Genomic DNA, 20983 nt, shown 5'->3' with positions numbered 1-20983 from the left:
TACAATAAGGACAAAGTTTATAGGATAAACGATAAATACTGCAAAATTGCCCATAACACCAAAATTCTGGAATAATTGCAATAAATACCCTCAAAGGTGTATATAAATGCCTTCAGAAAGTACTACTGAAAGTACTACTCAAAGGTGTATATAAATGCCTTCAGAAAGTACTACTGAAAAAGTCCAAAATACCTAAATGAGGCTCCGGAGAAAAACCGGAATCATCTGTTCTTAAATGAAACAAGTAGTGTGTGCTCATCAACACCATTTTATTGACCATCCTTCCGGACAGCCGGAAAAGATGGAGAGATTTTGAAATAAGCATACTTTACCGGAATTTTCTTTGGAGTACGAATCCAATGTACTCTTGTGTAAAACTTTCTTTTTCAGGTGTGGTGCACAGCCAGGTGTAGTAGCCTTCCAGCATATCAGCACTTCGTGGACAGATTCCTTGCACAATGTGGTGCGCGATACATGACCCAGCGGGCAGCCATACTTCAGGAGCTACCTGTTTGGGAGAAAAGGACACTTATAATCGTTGTTCCTTTTGAGTCATGACAACAGAGTTTCATTTTTTTTCCACAAATGTACTTCATCAAATCAATGGTCAATAAAAGGGTGTTGGTGAGCATACTACTAGTTTCATTTAAGAACAGATGATTCCAGTTTTTCTCCGGAGCCTCTTTTAGGTATTTTGGACTTTTATTGAAGGCATTTATATACACCTTTGAGGGTATTTATTGCAATAATTCAAGAATTTTGGTGTTATGGGCAATTTTGCAGTATTTATCGTTTATTCTATAAACTTTGTCCTTATTGTACCATACAGGCAAGCTATAAAGAAGGTTTGCTTACTATATAAAATTATGATCCCCTATGAAAATTAATACGTAAATCCTGCATACTAAACTAATATTGTCAACACTCAAGACATCGCCATATTGTAAAATTACTATCCAGTTGTTTACCACAATATTACTTACGGCTTATGTATTAACATTGTATACTTTATGTAGTGAACTAGTACACTTGTAAAGTATTAGTGAACTCTGTATTACAATCACAAGATATCTGGTGGATTTTCAATAAACACTGTACACTGAAAATTGTTTCTTTTAACAGCAAATTATCAGGCTTTCTCCGGAGGCTCTTTTAGACTTAGTACAATTCTACAAGGCTCAATTAACTGATGTATGTCTAAATAGCTCATCAAAAGGCTGTCAAACTGGTTGGTTCTACAAACTATATATTTTTTTATTTATTTAACCTCCAAGCATGAGAAATATCTGAGTTGGGAAAAAAATGTGACCTACAATACCCACGAATCCTTAATATTATTGTAAATTATCTGGTCGAATTATTGAATCTATCCCATGGGGATTTCAATTAGCTTTTACAAGTAATATATATACAAAATAAAGCTTTGCCAAAGGCTTTTTGAAAATTGCTTATTTAAACAAGAAAAAATTACAAAATGAGAATATGTTGAAACGCATACAAGTGCAAGATAAATTTGCTGGTGTCAGAGATTTCGTTATCCTATACAAGCGGGACAAGTTGAAGAATACCTTGGAGAAAGGGAGGACGGATGCGCGCGTGGACAGCGTGCTGGCAGGAGAGGGAGTGCCGCAGCCTCTTCCTTGGAGCTTCGAGGGGCAGACATTAAGGTAGGCTGATTGACACTTGGAGCTTCGAGGGGCAGACATCAAGGTAGGCTGATCGACACTATCTGCAAAATCTACATATAATTAGTTACTGCACTTTCATATGCCAGGCAGGGATAGTCGGGAAGGGGAGGTGAAAAATCACAAAGTGAAGTGTCTTTTGCATCTTCTCCAGTTTAACTGTCCAAACCACCTCAGAGCACCACGCTTCACCCATCCAACCACTCCACAATCCACATCCTTGCTGTTACACCCCACCTATACCAAACCTCTCATACATGCTCTCATTGCTTTCTCCATGCCATCGTCACACACCACATGCACCTTTTGTATAGCTAATTTCCACTACATATACTCGTGATTATTGTTCTACATTCCACGTCCACATCCCTGATGCATATGACAGAGCTGGGAGGATAAAATTACTTCTTATACCTCCAACTCTCCAAACTTTCCAAGTCACTTACCACCTTCCTGACCTTCTCTGCTCTCTCCCTCACCTCTTCCTCCATGCTTACATAAAACTGTCCCTAAGTACTTAAACTCATCTCCTATTCAAACCATATCTTATACTCTTGTGCTTACTGCTCTAACTATATGACTTAGCGTACTCTGTAGTCAGCTCTCACCGTCTCAAATACCATACCCTTACCCTTGCCAGCATTTATCTTCAGCTTTCTCCACTTACACTCCATCAAATGCATCCACAATCCTCTACAGCCTCTTCTCACTCTCTACCAACAACACTACCATCCACAATAAGGCCTGCCACCAAAGACTGCTCCGTACTCCTCTCTTTCAGCCTCGGGCCTATTTCCCATACCGTGGCTTTCATTTCTCCCATACAACAATCCATATAGACATAAACATCTATGGTGATATCACACACCCATTTTACACTAGACCAGCACCAAAGCATTCTCTCAGTTCCCAGATCGCGCGCGCACACACTCGCATCTTTGTAATACCATCTGATCCCTTCAAGTAAAAGTCATCCCACACCATATATCTTCAGAAAATCCCATAAGTCTTTCCCATCAATCCTGTCATATGCTTTTTGCAGGTTCATGAAAGCAGCAAACCGCTTCTTATCCTTCTCTAGGTCTACTTTTCAACAAAAAAAAGGGATGAGCATAACCGAGTAAAGAAAGAAAACCTTAAAAGAGAAGGAAGAACAGCGTGTACATTTGCACGATGAAGTTGCCTGCTCAGATTACGAGAACAATGAAGTGGCAAGGGTTGTAGCTAAGTCTATATATAAAAAGTCAAGTCTCACTGCTTCAAAACTGCGACCGGTACGCGCAGGAGGCGGTTTTGGGGCGGAGCAGCGGGATGACGTCACTTAGAGCCAAAAAAAAAATACTCGCCAGTTCAGGGGTGACTAAAGTTGGGGCCGTATGTGCACTCTGGATGTGCATTTTCGCCTTCTTTCACAGCGCGTTCAGGCATGCCATCGACGAAAAAAATGTCTTTTTATTGTGCTATTTCGTGACTGTAATTTCAATGCCTACAAACGGCGGTGTTGGGTGTGAGGGAGGGCATGTTGAAGTGATTGATTTAAATTAGTCCGCCTTTCCTCGTTTTCTCTAAATCCCTGTTTCTACATTCTTTAGTTTGGCTCCAAGCAGTGTCACGCATAAACCACGCCTCGGCCGTGTCTCCTCCCACAAACCTGCGTATGACTTGACTTGGTGTATACAGACTTAGGGTTGGAGGAGATGGAAAGGGGGAAAGGAAAGCAAGGGAAGACGGCAAAGCGTATTCAGAGATGAGAGTGACGCGGATGGCAAGTGATAAAACTGTGGTACTCTTAATTCCTACAAGTTGCAGGAATGGAACAAAAAAGTGGCTGCTACAATTCAGTGAAGAAAAATATAGTCCAGCACCTTGGGAGGGAAAATCCACGGTAAATTTTTACGACTTCACCAGTTTCGCATTTCGGAACGAAACTATTTTTTTCTGGTAGATTTCTGCCTGTTTTGAAAGAATATGCTTGTCATTTCTACCGCAAATCACTATTTTTTTTTCTTCCGGCCCCCCCCCACCCCTCCTCTTCCAACCAAAAATCTAATGGGTAAAAATGCATAAGAACTCCTTCCTCCCTTTCCCTACCACCCCCCCTCCCCAGTCCCCAACAAGCCTGGGGGCACGTGGGGAATCGGGGGTTTTGGGGGGGGGGAGCCAAATAAGCGAAAAATGGGCAAGAAAAATTTAGGAAAATTTCTGTTAACCTAACCTAACCGCAGCCCCCCTGGACCCCCCCCGACAGGTTGCTAACCTAACCTAACCTAACCTAACCTAACCTAACCGGGGGGCTGCGCCCCCTGGACCCCCCCGACAGGTTGCTAACCTAACCTAACCTAACCTAACCTAACCTAACCGGGGGGGCGCAGCCCCCCTGGACCCCCCCCGACAGGTTGCTAACCTAACCTAACCTAACCTAAGCTAACCTAACCTAACCTAACCTAACCGGGGGGCTGCGATCCCCTGGACCCCCCCGACTTTCTGCTAACGGGGGGGGCTCCGCCCCCCTCGACCCCCCTTTTATGTAATTACTCAAACTCCTACTGTCACAGTACCTTATTCATCAGTCGGGTCGGTTTCCTCGTCACTGGAGTCTTCCTCTTGGAGAGGAGTAACTTCTCGCGTGTGTGTGCCTTGCGGTGGGTAGAGTGCTGCAGCTTGGAGGAAAAATGCGTGTAGGCTATCCTCTTCGTGAGCTTTGATGAACAGATACCTGGCCAGGTATTGGTATAAAATTTACTTCGTATACCTGGCCGTTTCACCGACTCCTTGACGTCCCTCCACAGACGTTCAACGTTCTGCGTGTGTATTTCACAATCCTTGGGACTTACAAAGTTTTCCGAGTGGTTTATGGTGTAATGTGTGTACCCAAGGTCTTTCAGATTATGGTAGGCACCCACTCGTCACTCACGATCACAGACCCGGCGGATATATTTCTGAATGAGTGGGAGGAGCGTGCCTTTGTCACGCCGCTCAGCTTCACCCAAAGGCCCAACAAGGGGAACAACGAATTTTTTCTTTCTCACGCGCTCGATACCCCCAAAGAGCCACACCTGAGACAGCACTCGTCCCCTCTCGTACTTGCGGCGAACAATGAGAGTCTCGTCGATCTCCACAACGATGCCGGGACCACCAATAGAGTCTTGATTTCTGAACCAAAAGTCAGTTACTTCACTGCAGAAGGAGCGCCAGTCGACAGATGTGCGTGAAGATATGTCCAAAGACTTGATCACTGTAACGTGATCCCAGTGCTTACTGAGCCAGTGATTGACAAACAGAATTATTTTCCAGGCCGGCACTTTAATATACTTAAGGAATGTTCCGTTGAAGTCACTGACACTGAAGTCACAGTAACGGCGTTTCTTTGTCTTAGGAATTTTATAGCTACCACTGCACCTCCACATGAATTGTCCGTCCTGACGCAAATTACAGTCTTTTTGACACCTTGGGCACTGAACTACTGTGGCTAGGACACCGTGTTCTTGTAAAAACTGGCGAGATATTTCATTTTTCTCGAAAAAACGCGCAATACATCGGAAGTAAGTCAGCTCGCAACCTGCACACACGGACATCTTCCTCAAACTAATTCAAATTCAACTGCTCTGCCCTCCTCGGATAAAATGAAACAATGTGATTGGCTTAATTAATTATGATTTTTTTCATTGGTTGTGTTCAAACAAATTAACCAATCAGGGACGCCGCAAAGGCGTCCGCATGTCTGAAACCAACGCACGAACGAACATCAGAGGCAGCGAATGCCCGCGGCGGCGGTGCTCAGTCACCCATCAACAGTCGGCGCGGTGAGCGTCACACCGTGACCCGGACCGTCCGCCTGACCGCCCGCCCTGCCTCCCAAACAGATAAAATCTTTGAAAATCTGTAGCGCCGTTATAAATCATTTGCGGTGGGTGTTTATGGGGTTCAAATTGATCACAATACGGAGCTAATTCTAATGAGAGGGGTAAGAAAAGCCATCTCGAAACTGGTGAAGTCGTAAAATAATACCAAATCCACTATACCAATACCACATGGGAAACACTCCACTATCCACCACAGAGGCGGAGAAAGACCTGAGAATATATTTTACCGGGCTACCAGTGAAGGCGAAATCCGTGCCAGTCGCAGCGGGTGGACGGGTTAATGATGATGGTGGTGAGTGAACAAACTGGAGGAAAAGTTACTTTAGCCCACCGAAGAATCACCTGAACCTCCCTAATAGATCGTTCGAATATGGTATGTCTATACTGTTTGATACAAGCTTGTCTTTCATGTACTTGTATTTTTTTTTTTTTTTACAACAAAGGAGACAGCTCAAGGGCACAAAAAAAGGAAACAATAATAAAAAAAAGCCCGTTACTCGCTGCTCCCAAAAAAAAAGAATCAAAGGAGGTGGCCGAAAGAAAGGTCAATTTCGGGAGGAGAGGTGTCCTGATACCCTCCTCTTGAAAGAGTTCAAGTCGTAGGCAGGAGGAAATACAGATGAAGGAAGATTGTTCCAGAGTTTACCAGCGTGAGGGATGAAAGAGTGAAGATGCTGCTTACCTCTTGCAGAAGGAGTTTGGACAGTATAGGGATGGGCATGAGTAGAAAGTCGTGTGTGGCGAGGCCGCGGAATGTGGGGGGGGAGGCATGCAGTCAGCAAGTTCAGAAGAGCAGTCAGCGTAAAAATATCGAAAGATTGAAAGAGAAGCAACATGGCTGCGGAATTTAAGAGGTAGATGACTATCAGTAAGAACAGGAGAGTCAATGAGATGAAGAGCCTTAGACTGCACTCTGTCCAGAAGAGCTGTGTGAGTGGAGCGCCCCCACATACACACTCCGCCCCCCCCCACCACCACCACACACACACACACTAAGAACCCTCCTCCTGCTGGTCAGCTGGCCCTGCTAGCTCCCCCGCCTGCCCTTCCTAGCTCCCTCTCTTGTCTTTCTAGCTTCTAAAGCACAGATGGGTAGGTGGATTTATTTTTTTATTTTTTTAGATGCTGTCTAGAGCGCTGGTAGGCTCTCTCAAGGGGCCTCTTGTGGGACCCCAACCCTATACTGGCGCAGGCTAACTTTACTATTTACAGTGGCTGCTGTGATGTATGACTCCTGCTTGTCCCATGCTGCCCCCCGGTGCTCCTCTTGAACAAAGTAACCGAGGTTAGGCTTCATTGGAGATCTGGAGAACATGTGGGTAATCTTCCGCCACTCGGTGATGGTTTTAAAAATCAGCGTGTTTCGGTGGCTCACTACGCCCGCACGCTGAACACTCGGCCACCTCTTCCCCGGATTGGTAGGCGTAATAGTATGTGTGATAGGTGGGTGGAATGCTGAATAGTGGGTGTGGTGCAATGTGGAACGATTATTCGACATGCCACCTATACCTATCACGTACTATTACACATTCCTAATACCTATCTGTGCCTTACAAGCTCCCTCATGGAACTATGGTAACGAACTTCTTCCTGCCCTTTCTTCTGCTCCATTCCTATTGCCCAGCACCCTCACAGCCTCACCTTCACCCATTTTTATCCTCATCCCCTCAACCACGCCCGTGTCCCTCCCTTCCTCTGCACTCCTTGACGTTGAACTCCTTTAACCTTCAATTCTGAGAGGCTTGTGGTAGATTGGACAACTTGCTCCGACCACTAATTCAAGGGCATTGGCTTGGTTTCCCTTTATATACTTTGTCTTTTTATAGGGATGTCTTTTTATAGGGATTGAAGGAACCGAATTTGGGCTCGTTGTGTATAATCGGAACGGGCGTTCGCTGAAGGTCTGGTGAAAGACAAATATGAGTGCTCTTACTCATCCTTGGACCTGAGTCGATATTAGTTCCAGGAACTGCTTGCGTCTCACGGCTCAGTTGCTGGTTTCAAGGTCATTGCCGGGCTCTTCCACTCCTCTGTCAATAACACTGATTTCTTGAGCCTTTAACTAACTTTTTTTCATGCCGCGGTTGTGTGTGCGCAAACCACTGCCAGACACAGGAGACACCGGCGTCTGGAAGAGGTTATTTACCTCTTCCAGACTCGCTGACCCTAGAGAATACTGCTCCTGGCGGCTGTCCATATCCCAGTCCAGGGCAGTCTGTCCCCAGCCCACCCAGCTGTTCATCCCTCCCTTTGGGCTGGTCGATCGATGAGTACTTGGCAAAACCTGGAAGGTAAACTTTGGTAACCCGATGGATACACGTCCCTGTGTACCGGAATAATAGCTTTTTATCCATCACTGCCTCAAAGGGACATAACAGGGATGAGGGCCGACGAAATGCGCGTCAGTAACATATGCTCCCTACTTTACCTGTTTTGATTTCTCCTCAGAAAAATTCTGATTCTGTTATTGGGGACTTCGAGATCCACATACTGTGGACGAGGCTACCAAGATTTTATATATATATATATATATATATATATATATATATATATATATATATATATATATATATATATATATATATATATATATATATATATATATATATATATATATATATATATATATATATATATATATATATATATATATATATATATATATATATATATATATATATATATATATATATATATATATATATATATATATATATATATATATATATATATATATATATATATATATATATATATTATATATATATATATATATATATATATATATATATATATATATATATATATATATATATATATATATTTTTTTTTATTTTTTTTACATTGCGGCCTATTGCGCCGGTAGGCTTCTTCCCGGTGGATCCTGATGGTCGGTCCAAGGCTTCTTTCCGGTGAGTCCTGATGGTCGGCCCAGCCCGTTCCGGCGCAGGCGAGTGTTTATAGTGGCGCCATCTTGCATTGGCTCATGCTGCCCTCCCAGAGCTCATCTTTGATCCTAGAATCTAGAGTCCGGGTTGATAGGTGGTCTTCTGGACAGCATGTGAGTAGTTTTAAGCCACTCGGCGGCGGCTGAAGAATCCCAGCTTGGTGGCACCGGGCGGGGATTGAACTCGCGTCCTCCTGAACACGGGGCCGTTACTCTGACGCCTCAGGCACCGCTGAGGATGGAAGGAAGAAAGGAAACAAGGAAAGAAAGAAAAGAAAGTGAAGGAAACAACGACAAGAAACAGTAAAGGAAGAAAGTCCTGCGTCATACTACCAATCAGAGAGCGTTCATGCACACGAAGCAATCTCTAACGTGTGACAGTGGATCCACGTCGTCGGCACGGTGGTCTGTCGCGTAGGCTACTGTGTATTTGCATATGAAGCTTTGTGTGTCATTTCAAGACTAGGGAACCCGCAGAGGGCCACTCTCTGGTGGCATGATATACGGGGGTTGTGCGGGGGATTCAAGGGGCCAGGACAGGATTAGGATAAGGGTTAGAATAAGGAAAGGTATTGGGATATGGTAAAGGGCCAGGATTAGGGAGATAATGATTAATGATTCTCTTCCTAAATGTGTCAAGAGTGGGACAATTAACTACTTGAGATGGGAGATGATTCCACTCTTGGATGCTGCGGGAAAAGAATGAATATTTGAATATACTAGTGTTAGTCTGGTAAGTGTGGCATATAAGGTTGTGGCTGCCTCTAGTGGATCAAGCGTTGTCGGGTGTAAATAAGTGTCTTTGTTTATGTCTACTAAACTGTTGGTGATTTGATATAGCATTTGTTGTCTGTGTATTTGTCTTCGTGTTGCTAATGGGTCTAGTTTTATGTCTTGTTTAAGCAAAGTGACTGATGTGGTGTGTCTGTAATCACGTCTGGCCCGTCTTGCAGCTTTGTTTTGTATGGTCTCTAATTTATTTATGTTATTGTTAGTGTGTGGGTCCCAGACGGTGTGAAAATATTGTGTGTGTGGCCGGACGAGTGTTTTATATGCAAGAATTTTTATGTTTGTCTTACACTTGCTAAGGTTCCTACGCAGGAACCTCAGGGCTCTGTGAGCTTTGGCCCTGATGCTGCTCACGTGTGTGTTCCACCGCATGTCTGTTGAGATGTGTACGCCCAGGAATTTGTGTAAAGAGGCAGTGTTTAGCTTTGTGTAATGGAGTTTGTAAATGAAGGGAATAGGTTTGTTAGTGCGGGTGAAACGGATGTGATGGCATTTGTCTGGTTTAAACGTCATCCGTCACTTGGCTTCCCAGTCTTCAAGTGCAGCTAAATCGTCCTGTAGTTGAAGACAGTCATCCCTATCTAAAATGGGTACATAAACTAAGCTATCATCTGCAGAAACTCTAGTAGTAGAGGTAAGTGATAGTGGGAGATCATTAATGTAAGAAAGGAAAAGAAGGGGCCCACGACGGTGCCTTGAGGTACCCCAGAAGTTACAGGAATAGATGAGGATTGACTACCATCAAGAACAATTCTTTGCTTGCGGGTAGTCAAAAACGTGGTAATCCAGTTAGAAAGTTGTCCTCGTATGCCACAGAATTCTAATTTCGTTAACAGTCTTTGGTGGGGAACTTTGTCGAAGGCTTTGGCATAGTCAAGTATTATGGCGTCAACTTGTCTAATTTTGGGGTTGTTAAGGGACTGCAAAATGTCGTGTGTGGTCACAAGTAATCGAGTCTCGCACGAACGTTTGGGCCGAAAGCCGTGCTGACTGTCAGTCAGTATGTTTTGTCTATCAAAGTGGTCCATTATGTGTACGAATTATATGTTCGAAAATTTTGCAGGGAACTGAAGTTAGCGAAATAGGTCTGTAATTAGCAGTGAGGGTTCTGTCTCCGGAATAAATAAAATTGGTGTCACATTTGCCAAAAGCCAGTCCTGAGGGAGTTCTCCTGTTTGTAACGTCTGTGAGAATATAACCTGCGGGATAGGTGCAAGAATGCAAGCATTAGCTTTTAGTATCTTGCAGGGTATATTGTCTGGTCAACCTCAGATAATAGTTTCTCAATTCCTTGGATGTTTAAATAGAGGGGAGGAATTGTTGGGTGTGGTGATGTTGGTATGTCTGGCACGTTTGCATGTTATTGTGTAAAAACAGACTGGAATTGTTTGTTAAGTGTGTCGGCTTTATCTTGTGTGTGTGTGGCCAAGGAACCGTTGTGTAGTAGTGTTGTAATTCCGGTCGAGTCTTGTCTGCGTGCTTTGAAGAAGCTGTAGAATTTCTTGTTGTTTTGTGTGTTGTTTGTGAGAAAAGTGGATGTGTATTTAGTTTCTGCTTGTGTAATTTCTTTTTGTAATGTTTTCTGTATGTTTTGTAGTGTTCCCAGTGTTCTGTATCGTTGTAACGTTTTGCGGTGTTGTATGCCTTTACCTTGTTTCTGTATAGTCTTTTCATTTGTCTATTGTACCATGGTAATGACTGGTTTTGTGTGATAGTTTTCTTGGGTATGCGTTTGTCCATTGTGTCGTGTATAAAGTCTCGTAGTCTGGTCCAATTTGCCTCAACAGAATTGGCCATTGGGTCTGTGTCGAGGAAAAAGTCGATAAAATCAGCTAAGTCTTGAGTTATGGCACCCATATCGGCTCTGTTGTATAAATAAATGTTCCTGGGTAGTTGTTTTTGTGTTGTTGGTCTAATGTTTGCGTCAATGAGTACCATGTCATGATCACTAAGACCTGGCAGTACTCGTGTACATGTGATTAAAGAAATGTTGTTTGTGAGAAACAAGTCTAGTGTGTTGGATGTGACCCCATGTCTTATGTTAGGATTGTGTCTTCCTACACTGACCTGTGAGTGTTGGTTCATGTACTGTTTGTATAAGTGAGTGTGTTGATTATTTCAATAAAGTGTTCATGCAAGTTTCTCCTATCAGTGTGTGGTAGTATACTGCCTTCGTGGGTGGGGTTGTCCAGTGTCACCTGTGTTGTCCAATCAATGTCAGGGAGATTGAATTCGCCAGCCAACCATATGTTTTTGGAGGGGTTAATTTTGGATAATAATTCGTCAAGGGTCTGCAGATATTCTAAATTTGAATTTGGGGGGCGATAAAATTATCCAATGAAGAGAGTTCTACAGCCCTAAAGTTGTACTTTGATCCAAATAATTTCAGAGTCCACGTTTAGTTCTGTGGCTGGAGTCACTACTACTTATGACTTTGTCGCAATGAGGACTCCGCCGTGGTTATTGTCAATCATGTCTTTCCTGCGTAGGGTCATGTTATAGGGACTGTCCGTCGGGAAGGCTTCACTGTCTTTTACGTCAGGAGTGAGCCAAGTCTCTGTCTATAACAATGTCTGGGTCATAAGTCAGGAGGGTTTGATGAAAGGCGGCTCTTTTGTTAGTGTTGCTGCGGAAGTTGATAATGAGGGCACGGAGGGAAGGTGACCCCTTGGTGATGGAGGTGGTAGTGGTGGATGAGGGGGAGTTGAGGATAAAGGATCTATTGGGGATGGTGAGGGAGTTATGGATAAGGAACATGATCTATTGTGGGAATGATTGGGTGTGGAATGGTTTGGGTGAACAGGGGGAGTGGATGATGTCTGTTGTGTGGACCCCAATGCCCCGCAACTTTCGTCGGCCGGACATGCCAGGGCTGTGCATGTATGGTCCGCTTAATTAGGAGTTGCTCTCCGTCCAAAACAAAAGAACAGCACGCCAATCGTGGCCAGCGAGATAACCCTGGCCATAAAATTATCGGCACTTGGCAAGCGATGAGCGGATAACAACCTGTTCAGTGTGACGTCAACTTAAAACTACCATCACCGTTGTCGTAGCCATCTTGTACTGTAGCTCTACCGTTACCAGTTACTACATCTACCATTACTAAGCAATGACCGATTATTATATTCTATAGATTGCAATTCTGCTACCTCCTAACTGCTACAGCACTAAGTATTCCTATGTATTCCTATGTAAGTGATCCTCAACAGCCACCCTAAATCCGCACCACAAACAAGGCTTCCACTCAGCTTGCCCACGTGTATCATGCCCACAAAGCCGTCACCGACACCTCACTAAGGGATTGTCTCGTTCTTTTCCGTCAGAATATCAATTGCTATGTTTTCAATGCTAGTGTTCAGAACACTGGCTATATGCCTAACCAGTCCCTGTGACCCGCAGCGCAAGGCTTCCTGCTCACTCTTATTTCTGATTTGTTCACCTTGTGCAGTAAGAATAACCTGAAACGATTTTTTTCCAAGCTTCCAACGACTCTCGTAAGATAAAGACTCTTAAACTAAATATTTTTACGAGCGTATTATACCTCAGCAATTTCCCAAAGTGATTACCGGCTTAATATTCACGAAAGGGTAGCCTCCTCTGGAGGCGGCCGTGGCGGCGGTCCAGCCGGTGTTGCGAGAAATACCTCCTCGCAGAAATAAGTCGCATATTCACTACTCGCCTCCAATATTACCCCCACGAGAATAATAACCTTTCCGAGGTCTCACATACTGTTGTACTTCTCTAATTTTACCGGCGCACCATACATGTGGGGGTTCAAGGGGGGCGCAGCCCCCCCTGGTTAAGAGGGAGGTCGAAGGGGGCGAAGCCCCCCGTTATGGGTTAGGTTATATAAAGTTCGGTTGGATTAGTTTAAATATGCTCCACCATCCTAAAAACCCGATTTCCCACGGGTCCCCCAAGTTAAACCTCTCTGCGGGCTACTTTTCGGCTACGGCGGCGGGTGCACAAAAGACATTGAAAAGTCAATCATTTAGTGATTTCCTTAGAAAAGTACCACCTCAATAATAAACAGCATCATATTTTGTCTAGAAATAAGCAGTCCGCATCTCGAAATTAGTAGGCTACCCTTTCGTGAATAATCCCCGATTACCGAGCTTGCAGAGGGAAGATTCTCTGCAAGATAAGAAGAGGTATTACAAAACGGGCTTTGTATACATACAACGTGATGAGTATGTACTATCGCCTGCAGTTATAACTGTTACACTGGAAAGGCAGTGGCTGGTGGCGAAGAGGAGATGTGGCACGTGTGTGTTTAACTACATTGGAGTGATACGGTATGAAGGGTCGGGACAAACACCATTATAATGACTAGTTTACCATTTTCGGAATTTCTCCTATTTTTATGAAGCTGATATGATGTGTGTGTATAGTTGTGACAGATGACCAAATAAATAATGACAATCAGTGATCAATATTAACAGCAGGCAAGTGGTGGTTGGTGGTGAGTAATGTGGCTACGTGGGTGGGCCTGCGTAAGTCTAGGTGAGTGGGGTAGTAGTAGTATTGTAAATCACTGAGAGCTGACGCCGAAGCCCCTCCCCCTTTGCATAGTGAGAATGGAGGATTACCATTGTCTGCCCCTCCGGATACTAGCGATTCGATGTTAAAGTGTGGCGAAGGTGTTGAGTCTTTGTGATGACGCATAGTGGGTACTGGGTAGATCTCACACACACACACACACACACACACACACACAACGAGAGAGAGAGAGAGAGAGAGAGAGAGAGAGAGAGAGAGAGAGAGAGAGAGAGAGAGGCATGGGAGGGGAAGACAGAATGGTAATCCTCCATTCTCACTATGCAAAGGGGGAGGGGCTTAGGCGTCAGCTCTGTGATTTTACGCAAGATGGCGCCACTATAAACACTCGCCTGCGCCAGAACGGGCTGGGCCGACCATCAGGCCCCACCTGGAAGAAGCATTGGGCCGACCATCAGGCCCCACCGGGAAGATGCCTACCGGCGCAATAGGCAACAACGTAAAAATAAAAAAAAGAAAAAAAAAAAAAAAAAAATACCATTACAACCCTACTCACCTAGACTTACGCAGGCCCACCCACCTAGCCACATTACTCACCACCAACCACCACTTGCCTGCTGTTAATATTGATCACTGATTTAGTTATTCATTATTTGGTCATCTGTCAAAACTATACACACACATCATATCAACTTCATAAACATAGGGGAAATTCCGAAAATGGTAAATTAGTCATTATAATGGTGTTTGCCCCGACCCCTTCATACCGTATCACTCGAATGTAATTAAACACACAGGTGCCACATCTCCTTTCCGCCACCAGCCACTGCCTTTCCAGTGTAACACTTATAACTACAGGCGATAGTAACATCAATTACCAACAATTACTGAAGACTCGTTCCGCTGACTCCTCGTCCGATACTTCGAATCAATAACAAGCACAACGGCCTTGCAACTTAAATATTTAACTTTCTTTTCACGGCGACAGCATGTACAAAGTAACGCCTCGTCCCTTTATCTCAGGCACAGCCGGGGCCTGGCACACCCTTTTTGTTACATGGTCCTGTTCAGTGATTAGGGCCGCAAACAAGTCTTTGTTCTTCGATATAAACTCCAGTGTTCTCCTGCCGGTCACCTTCGCTATTTAGATAGTATACTGCACACATTCATTATTCTCACACCAATATCACTAGAGCCAAGAAGGCAGACTATTACTAACCTTTGCTAATAATCACAACGGCAGCGACGACCTCGTCCCCGTGCGGCTGACTGACGACTGAGCTGCCGAACACAGGACCCACAGCCAGTGGTTCAAGCGTGAGATGCTTCGAACCACTGAACCATTTCTCGGATCGTGGTAACAAAGCACCTTCGTCATAATATGCAATCATATATATATATATATATATATATATATATATATATATATATATATATATATATATATATATATATATATATATATAGAGAGAGAGAGAGAGAGAGAGAGAGAGAGAGAGAGAGAGAGAGAGAGAGAGAGAGAGAGAGAGAGAGGCCATTATATTGGGGTTTAGTAAAACTCCGTGGCTCAAGCAAAGTCAATTATTGATTATCCTTATCTTCCTACAGACTATAGCAACCCAAGCAGTTACTGCAAGCATATGAAGATGCATTTCACGATTGCAAAACAGTAAATGTTTGCCTGTAGCCTTCTGTGGCACTGGCCCTCGCTGACGGCGGCGGCGGCGGCAGCGGCTCCCAGCCCGTCCTTGCCACACACACACACACACATGAATAGGGCTACAGTTGTTATGGAGGTTGGCCGCGTTCGCCTTCTCGTGACACGTATCAATGATGGATATACAATTTGCATCAGAAACTATATACCATTAGCAGCAGCTGGTGGTTCACACGTGGGATTGTACGCTGTTTTTGCTGACCTCTGCTGAGCTACCCACCGATACTCCCGGGAGGGAGGGGCGGGGGAGACAGCAGATGGGGCTCCGGGAGTGTGGCAAGGTGGTGTTTGAGGCTCAACAGGACGCTCTTTGCGGAAATCTATTCATTGTGAGCGGGAGGGAAGATGACAAAGCAACACGGTTTAACGCGAGGGTCGTGATCTCATTATAACGGGGTAAGTTGTTTTGAGGAATATTGTTTTTTATTCGTCTGGTGTAAGGTTTTCTGCATGTTATACCGCATCTACAACTTCTGTAATAAACTATAAGTGGGAAGAGTTTTACAATCTGTAATAACTTGCTAATAAGGCAATGAAGTAGTTAAGACAAATACATTATAATTTTACTGTGTACACTAGCTTATAATTTTGCATTTAGTTAAATCAGGCTATTATTTTGAATTTAAGAATAATATGCTATTAATTCGAATTCATGAAAACTAAGCTATTATTTTGCATTTAGGAATACCAAGCAATCATTTTGCATTTACGAATACAAAGCTATTATTTTGCATTTAGGATACTAGGCTATTATTTTGCATTTAGGAAACTACTATCCATATCAGACCCTATGACATACAGTTTTTAAATCTCTTTCAAACCAAGACTCGGATCAGCATGGGGCTTTGGCACAGATTGTTTTACACACTCCCCTAGTTTTTGACGCCATTGTGCATTGCCAGATGCGGTTAATTATGGCATTTACTCTTGACTGTGATGGCAAAACCTGCGTGAGCCACTTACACACTCGAACAAGTGAGGCGTAACGTATTTGTGACGAGTATCCACCAACTACCTCCAGCCCTGGCTTCCCCTACTCCTATCCCTCCCTCCTGCCCTCCTCTTTCTCCCCAACACCCCCCCCCCCCTCTCTCTCTCTCTCTCTCTCTCTAACGGTGTACATGCGATGTGAAGCTATGCACATATATGACTTGTCTACAATGGCGGATAACTCGAAAGTATGTGCTAAGTATGGTATGGTGTTTTATGCACACGACCCTGATTCGTGTTCCAGCGTAATTTGATGTTGCTTAAGTGCTGTATGAGGTTTATTTAGCAGTTATACAACCATTGAAAGTTGTAGGAGTATATGACCCTCCTTCCAAGAGGTTACTTTGAGGGTATGATGGGATGAAGTACGTAGCTGACGCTTGATCATTTATGGGAAGTCGCGTAAGAGACGAAAAGGAATAAAGGTGGAATTGAAGCGGGAATTTATCGCAGAGTAAAAACGTGAAACGAAATTGGAGAAATATATGACTTTATTCTGATTTTAGGAAAAGACTGCCATACGATATTGGTTCATATTGATATGTTAAAAAGTCAAAGCACACAAAAATAGACCGCGAGTATATGATGGGTGGATTAATAAAGTAAATAACTAACCATATGTTACTTTAATATTGATCACCATCGACAAACAGGTCATCCTCGTCATCACTGTTGATGATTCATTGAAGTCATATGTGTGCATGTATTCATATCTCGTATACAGCGCAAGAGAGAGAGAGAGAGAGAGAGAGAGAGAGAGAGAGAGAGAGAGGAGAGGAGAGAGAGAGGGGAGAGGGAGGAGGGTAGGAGGGAGGGTAGGAGGGAGGGATGGGGGTAGGGGGGATCCAGGGGTGGAGGTAGTTGGTGGATACACCCGACAAATACGTCACGCCTCACCTGTTCGAATGTATAAGTGGCTCACGCAGGTTTTGCCATCACAGTCAAGAGTAAACACCATAATTAACTGCATCCGCCATTGCATAATAACGTCAAAAATTAGCGGAGTGTGTGAAACAAGTGCCAAAGCCCCATGCTGATCCGAGTCTTCGTTTGAAAGATATTTGCGAAAAACGGTATGTCATAGGGTCTGATATGAATAATAGTAGGCTATTATGCATTTAGGAATACCTAACTATTATTTTGCATTTAGGAAACTAGTAGGCTATTACGCATTTAGGAATACCAAACTATTATTTTGCATTTCGGAATACTAAGCTATTATTTTGCATTTTGGAAATTAGGCTATTATTTTGCAGTTAGGAATACTAAGCTATTATTTAGCATTTAGGAATCTAGGCTGTTATTTTGCATTTAGAAATACTATACTATTATTTTCCATTTAGGAATACTTGGCTATTATTTTGCATTTACGAATACTAAGTTATTATCATGCATTTAAGAAAACTAGGCTAGTATTTTGCAGTAACATTTTTTTCTTAAGAGAAATAATTCTCTCTCTCTCTCTCTCTCTCTCTCTCTCTCTCTCTCTCTCTCTCTCTCTCTCCACTTGAGGAATTCCACCTACAACACTGGTTTCCTCACATCCTTAAAAGAAATACCATCTCTATAAATTCTTCGTGGATTTATAAGTGAATAATGTATTACAGAAAGCAATGCAAAACTGGTGTCTAATATAAGTAACAGGGAGCATGAAATTGGATAAGAGGTAAGGATAATAGGTAAAAAATAAAAAGTATATTTATAAATGCATTCACCGCAAAAGAAATCGGTCAAGAGATGCATTAGGCTAATATTTTTTTAGTATGACTTCTCTCTCTCTCTCTCTCTCTCTCTCTCTCTCTCTCTCTCTCTCTCTCTCTCTCTCTCAAGCAAGAGTGGATTTAAAAAGCAGAAATTGAGCGGGCAGAAGATATGTTAGTGTCGTGTTTTGGCTTAAGTGTATTGTATATCTTATTGATACTAAAACGAACTGAAATAAAAATGTGACTTCATGGGTCCATGCTACAATGCAAAATGTGGTGAGGCTAGGTAACAATAAAGTCATGACGCCTTAAGGCGGTGTCACACTAGTACTTTTTCCGTCAACTTTTTCCGTCGTTTTTCTGAAAATCGTCGATATCTTGGCTGCGGCCTGTCACACACAAACGGTGTTTCGTCTGAAACTTTCCGTCAGCACAGACCAAGGAATGTAAACAAACATATGGAGTCCACGCTGCGGCAAAGATACGCTGCTCTGAACCTAATACTGTGTATTGTGAGACTTAGACGAGCTAAACAAGCCAAAAAGCGTGCATGGATGCGCTCATGGTTGGCTCGTCGGGAAAGAGAAAGTGTGTACCACAGGCTGTTAAAAGAGCTGAGTTTAGAGGATCATGAGACTCTGAAGAATTGGATCAGGTTGGACAAGAGCCAGTACCACAGACTTCTGGAGTTAGTGACACCTCTTATGTGCTGTACGTAACCTTTCAGTGTTTTGGCGAGGCTGTGAAAGTGTGTGCGAGTATTCGGAAGGAGAGAGAGAGAGAGAGAGAGAGAGAGAGAGAGAGAGAGAGAGAGAGGGTAATCATTCTGTTTAGTGACTAATCATGCCTTAACAAAAATATTTCGCTCCCTGACCCAGTGACACACATTGGCTTCTTCCTTTGTTATGTATTATGGAGGAGTGCGTTGCAGCCTTTTTTGCCTTTGTCGTTCCCATTACCTTAAAAACATGGAGATGCCAACAAATCACCGATGAAATAGTTGTGAGCACGAAGCCCCACATTACCTACTCCGTGCCTCTCATATTTTATTTTTTATGGAGATACTTGTACTTACTTTTTTTCTTCCACCGTGGCAGCTGCGAAGATAGCATTACCGTAAAGGGCCATTGTGTGCCGCGGCATAAAGAGGAGAGAGTAAAAGTTCCAGTTAATCAAATTTTATCTCGTCCCTGTCAGGAAGTAATGCTCTTATATGTAAAGAGCGAGGCTTAGGAAAGAAAAATAGTAATAACAAAACAAGAAAAAAAGGCTTCTACAAAACTTATCGGTAAACTGGTATTATGTAGTGACGGTAATGAATTAACCTGATTTATAAGGACCGTAATTAAAAATGAGTTGCATGCATTTAGCAGTCATGGCAGACTATTAATTAGAAGTAGATACATTTATAATCCGTTTTTCTTTAGTGCTGAGTGTCATTAACGAACCCAAACAAAAAACATTAAAGTCAAACAGGATCATACATTTGGGACACAGCTGTGAGGAGCCTCCGATGGTGGAACGCTATAAAACTGGAGGCGGTACTTTTGAGCGTAAATGTGTAAGATGAAAAAATGGGGGAAGTGGTGTTTAAAAATGTCTAATAATAAAATCCTTCAGCTGTCCAAATAAATCAAATTGGAGTTCCACAACATTAGAAAACTGAATAACTTGAAACTTTAAAATATTATAGCAATGATTCCTGATCCATTAAATATGTGTATAAGAATCATATGAATCTTTAAAATATTACAATAATGATTCCCGATCCATTAAATGTGTGTAAAAGAATCATATGAAATCTTTAAAATATCACAACAATGATTCCTGATCCATTAAATGTGTGTAAAAGAATCATATGAAATCTTTAAAATATTACAACAATGATTCCTGATCCATTAAATGTGTGTAAAAGAATCATGAAATCTTTAAAATATTACAACAATGATTCCTGATCCATTAAATGTGTGTAAAAGAATCATATGAAATCTTTAAAATATTACAACAATGATTCCCGATCCATTAAATGTCTGTAAAAGAATCATATGAAATCATTTAAATCCGTAAAGAGAATACTTTATAATGTGTGAACAGAATAATAATTGCAATCCTTCGTCTCCGGGGAGGGCCAGGAGCAGCATCGCCGCCGTCTGGGCTACATACTTTGAAAAGAAGAGCAAAGGTGAAACACACTGGAAATGTTTTGGAAAGTCTTTTAGTACAAAAGTAATTATAAGTCTCCTCTTTTTTAATGGGGTTTCCCACGTAAGTCGCATAATGGTATCTTTTAATCCTCTTTCATTACTCTTTATTTACGAAATGTGTCAAAAGGGAGGACATGTATGTTATATTGTGTTTAATAGTTTTATTTAGACCCTGAATTGTAATTATATAATGAAATATTTTTATTGAGCTTCCGCAAAGTCTTCCTCCATCGTGGCCTAAAAATAAGAATAAGAAAATAATATAATAATTCAATTCTACGCTTGGCTGTCAAGGTTATTCTATTGAAACATGAATATTTGGGTATTTAATCAGTATTAAAATATTCACATTCACATATGTTTAAAAAAATACGATCTTCTGGCAAACACGCCTCTCTTGAAATAGAAAGACGCCGCCGAGTGTTTTCTTCATGCCACACACACTCAGAGGCGGGGGAAGTGTGACTTCAGCAGGTGAATAACATAGATTGAACCTTCCTTGGCCGCTGGACATGGCCTTGATCAGGGGTCTCAATTCCTCTCCTGTCACTACTCGCCGACACACACACACACACACACACACACACA

General features: G+C 42.7%; 2 long non-coding RNA genes across 7 annotated transcripts in view; one reads left to right on the top strand and one right to left on the bottom strand.

Annotated features, from left to right (window-relative positions):
- Positions 1 to 629, top strand: part of LOC126987520 (uncharacterized) — a 38701-nt gene extending 38072 nt beyond the window's left edge. For all 3 annotated transcript variants that reach the window (XR_007740970.1, XR_007740971.1, XR_007740969.1), the window contains one exon: positions 391 to 629. This is a non-coding gene — a long non-coding RNA (uncharacterized LOC126987520). The remainder of the gene's footprint in view (positions 1 to 390) is intronic.
- On the bottom strand, positions 248 to 15102 carry LOC126987519 (uncharacterized). Of its 4 annotated transcripts, none has more exons than XR_007740967.1 (3): positions 15001 to 15102; positions 1569 to 1738; positions 248 to 508 (listed from the first exon to the last, which is right to left on the bottom strand). It is a non-coding gene; the product is annotated as an uncharacterized LOC126987519 (long non-coding RNA). The 4 variants fall into 4 exon arrangements; XR_007740966.1 differs by having other exon boundaries at positions 1569 to 1729; positions 15001 to 15098; XR_007740968.1 differs by lacking the exon at positions 15001 to 15102 and adding an exon at positions 7695 to 7820 and having other exon boundaries at positions 1569 to 1729.
- Between the last annotated feature and the right edge of the window lie 5881 nt (positions 15103 to 20983).

This window comes from Eriocheir sinensis, chromosome 65 (assembly GCF_024679095.1).
Source record: "Eriocheir sinensis breed Jianghai 21 chromosome 65, ASM2467909v1, whole genome shotgun sequence".
In the NCBI taxonomy this organism is placed as follows: domain Eukaryota; kingdom Metazoa; phylum Arthropoda; class Malacostraca; order Decapoda; family Varunidae; genus Eriocheir; species Eriocheir sinensis.
This window is presented reverse-complemented; position numbering and strand designations above follow the sequence as displayed.